Source organism: Monopterus albus, unplaced genomic scaffold, assembly GCF_001952655.1.
Source record: "Monopterus albus unplaced genomic scaffold, M_albus_1.0 scaffold47.1, whole genome shotgun sequence".
NCBI lineage: Eukaryota > Metazoa > Chordata > Actinopteri > Synbranchiformes > Synbranchidae > Monopterus > Monopterus albus.
In genome coordinates, this window is record NW_018127927.1 from 460375 (window position 1) to 464822 (window position 4448).

The 4448-nt window shown below is 44.7% G+C and overlaps 1 protein-coding gene across 1 annotated transcript in view; it reads left to right on the forward strand.

Moving 5' to 3' along the window:
* The window catches only part of ncor1 (nuclear receptor corepressor 1), a 92401-nt gene that overhangs the window by 86516 nt on the left and 1437 nt on the right, over positions 1-4448 (forward strand). The gene's annotated exons all lie outside the window — the stretch shown is intronic.

Sequence of the window (4448 nt, forward strand, 5' to 3'; positions counted from 1 at the left end):
CCTCACTCTGATAGAACACTGATCTGGTCCCCAAGAGACAGGGGGTCTGCTGGTCCACCATCCAGAAATCCACTCGATTCCACAAACACGTCTTCCGGGTATTTGATCGGAGTGTACATAGAAACTGAAAGTGTCTAAGTCTAGTGTTTGAAGTCCAGGGTTGCTTGGATATCTGCGCAACCGAAGTATTGTTTTCCGTATACCTCCAGTGTTTGTCATTCAATGTCCACTCTTGCACACCTGGCCATTTCCTAGCTGCGGCCCTTTTACTTATTACCACAGCTCCATCACCTCTCCCTTGCTCTCCCTCCTCTGGAGAGTCAAAAGGATGGGAGCACAGCTGGATCATGACCAGCATCATTATCAGGAGGAGTATCAAGCTCACTCCCCTCCTCAGACACTGGCTGCTGCTCCAGATGATGTTCATTTTCCTCCTTTGGCACCACTTCCGGCTCTGAACTGTCCGTGTCCTCAGGGACCTTCACACAGTGGTTCAGATGATACCACGTAGGTGAACCTTTCACTTGCACTGCACGGGCAGTTGCGCTGACCACCTCATATGGACCCTCTCTTCGAGGAAAGTCCCACTTTCTCCTAAACACTTTAACATACATTAAGTCTCCAGGTTTCACTTTGGGCTCTTCGTCCTCCTGGACCTCACTAGCCTGTAGAAAAACAACATGGGAGGAGATACTCCTGTATATGTTAGCCATTTGCTTCACATATGATCTCATGCTATTTGTGAAAATATCCAAAAATGGACCTTTCACTGCTCTGTAGACTGGCAAAGGCATCGCCCGGCCAAACAAAGCCTCATGTGGTGTTCGCCCCAGCGTTCTGTGAGTGCTCGCTCTGCATGCCATGAGCGCTAGCGGCAAAGCATCTATCCAATTTAACCCAGTGCTCATGCAAATCTTAAGTAATTTGTTTTTCAGGATCCCATTGCATCTCTCAATGTCAGACTATGAAGTTGGACAATACACACTTCCATAACATTGCTTGTTCCCTAGTTTTTGCAACACACACGTCAATGTCTTTTCCACAAATACTTTCCCATTATCTGAACTGATTTTAATGGGCAAGTCAAATCTTGGACAAACTTCCATACAAACTTAGCCACTGTCTCTGCATTTTTATGTTTAGCAGGCATGGCCTCTGGCCATCTGCTGAGCCGGCCTATAACCACAAGTATGTATTGTTTGCCCTGCACTGGTCTAACAATGTCCACAAAGTCCAAGTGCATGAATGGGCCTTCTGGAATCAGGAGGTGCTCTGCAGGGGGAACCATGCCTTGTTGAATATTGCACTTCAGACATGTCTCACAATGACTTAAGACTCCATCCACATGTTGTTGCAGCTTTGGAGCCCAAAAATTCCACTCTCTTATCCTCCGCAACACCTCACCTCTTGACTCATGGCTCAACCCATAAGCCTCATTTATCAACAGAGACAGCAAACCACTGGGAGCCACGAGTAGCCCCTCATGGTTCCTCCACACTCCTTCACTATCTCTGACTGCTCCTCTCTGAACCCATAGCTGAGATTCAGCTTCTGGAACTTCATCCTGCAGCCAGGGCAAGTCCTTGAGGGTTATTTGTTCCTCTGCCTCTGTGTCATGCACAACCACAATGGCTTTCTCACCTGCAGAGGCAACACTTTTTGCTGCTTGGTCAACAGCTGCATATCCTTGTGTGACCACTGAATCATCTTTCACCATTAGCGGCACACTTGATGATAGCGAGGGCTTTAGGCTTCATCATTGCTGTTAACAGCTTCTTGATTTGGTCCCAGTGCAACACAGGTGAACCATCAGCTTTCTTGAAGCCTCTTCCTTTTCATGCTGAACCAAACAGATGACAAACACCATGAGCAAAGGCTGAATCGGTATACACATTAGCCCACTTGCCTTCAGCAAGTTCACATGCACATGTCAGAGCTTTCAGCTCTGCAAGGCTGGGCACATTGTTGACTACACACCACCTGCACGCGCCTCTACATACAAAAATAAAATACTCGCATTCAGGCACACACACAGTGGAAACCCATCCAAGGAGTGAGCAGCACACACACACACACACACACACACACACACACACACACACACACACAAAGAGCGGACCACACCCGAACAATGTAGTATAACACAATATGTATTCAGTATATGTTCAGCCTGTATAAACCTTCAATATAACACACTATATATTTGTCTTGAGCACACTTTCACATTTCATAAAACATGAGGCAATATACATGTATTCTCAACAGCACACTCAATCTGACCCTGCACACTCATAATTCTCTCAATATACTAGAAGAATATATCTCAATAGACAGGCATATATTTAACCACACATTTAATTAAGTCTGGACTTTTAAATAGTTTATAAAGCGCTTTTAAGTGGGATTTCTCTATAGTTGGCCAACAAAACCGCATGACACACAGAGCCTATATCTCCACTGATCAGGTCCAGATCACTTGGCTCTGTTCCCATGCACCTTGCAGTTACAATTTCTAACTTATACAGGTCAAAACCTATACAGGTTAGTTTTACTTGTCTCTGACCATGAAATACTCTAAATTACTTTGGAGCCTGACCTTAACTGTGAGGACGCAATGTCTGTCTGCTTCTACAGTCAGGGAGTGGCATGTGCAGCTTCCGTTAACGTAGAGGGGTGGACCCGATTAAAAGGCCAGTACTTGGAGACAACAGAGTGAAGTTTAATTGTCTGCATGGGAGAGCTCAGGAGCAGGAGAAACAGTCTAACAGGCAGAGAGGACAAGGCAGAATCACAGGTCAGTAGTCCAGGCAGGTTGTCAACAGCCGGCGTAGCAGTTCAATAGTAAGGATCAGGCAGGGTCTCTGGTCACACAAGGTGAGGAGCTGCTATATACTGAGGTGAGCAGGTGTGAGTGATTAAACAGCAGGTGAAGGCACTTTAGAGTGATGAGGTAAAGTTTCTGAGAGCCAGGGTGAGCTGGGGACAGGAAGTATTTTCAGAGTAAAAGCAGGGAACCAGAAGCCAGTGGGGCAGGATCATGACATCTACAGAAACTTCAATAATTTCACTTGTCAACGTACAACAATATTTTAGAGTATTCAACCTTGTTGACTAATCTTTGAGTGCCAACCAGCTGTAGAACCCACAACACAGCACAGACTTTGCTTTACAGTCTTACCCTAAATTTGTAATCAACCACAGACATATTTCCAGCTCATATTTTAGCTCTGCCCAACTGATGTGTGATAACTTATACCTTTGGAACCCAATAGGCTGTATTACTCTTTTGTATTCCTTAAAACAACAACCATAAACAGCACAATCACACACAGTTACTTATTTACAAAGTGTTAATAGGTCATATGTCAACGTCAGTAACGGTGATCCTATTTTCCAGCCCTCATTTCCCCCACACAGATACTTGAGGGAGAGCCAGCCAGAGATTAGTTTAGACAAAAAACTCATCTTTAAAACCTACTGGCACCCACACAGCAACTCCCCAGCACAGAGAGAGTAATTCATCAATTATACGAAAAAGGCAACTTTTTTCAGTGGCCACTTGTGAAAAGCCAGCTCTGTGCCCAGGAAGCCGCTGCTAGGAGCCGGGCCTCTCTGGTCAGCTCCTACCTATGGCCAACAACACCAATTGTCTGTCTTGGGTAGAATCAATGCACAGAGAAAATTATTGCAGTGCCAAGAATCATTTATTGAACAATATTATTGAAATATGATTGTGCATGGGAGACAGGATCACCTTGTTGGTTTTTAGTCTTAGTCTCTGCAGAGGATGTCAGGTCATCTGCCCCACGTCCTCTTTTTTTCCCGGGTCTTCACGCACACGTGCCTGACCAACTCTGTTGCTAACTTTATTCCCATCTGTCGCTTCTCGTCATTGTTCCCCCAATTGCGTCAACCCTTAGTCTCACTTCTTTGTTGGGAACACCTTGCAAGATGTTCTGAACAACAGGAAGACTGTCCCAACTTCCCCTCAGAGTGCATTTCTAAAGAATAATAGGTCAATGCCTTTGCTGCAGTTACATAAGTATAACCCAGTCATTCTGTCTCACATTACATGTTATGCATTAACTGATTCTATATTGTGTTTGCTTGTTTTATCCACCACAGAAGCTCTCATCCCACCAGGCCAGTACATAATACATCTTACATCAGGCCTAATACATCTTAAAACTGATTCAGCATAATTTTTCTTCAGTGGTTTATAACAATAAAAAAGAGAGAGGAGAGGGTTACTCTTTGTACAGCTTGGTCATTTGTATTGAGATGCCCTATTTCAAGATTTCATCTACTCATTTCTAAAGCTAGCCTGCAGTTAGTCCCCTGACTTTTGATGCATGACTGTACTGGACTGTACATCACTTCCTTGTGAGGATGCCATCAGGCAGAATGTTCCCCCTGTCTGCAGCCATGTGATATCACAGTGGTTTGAA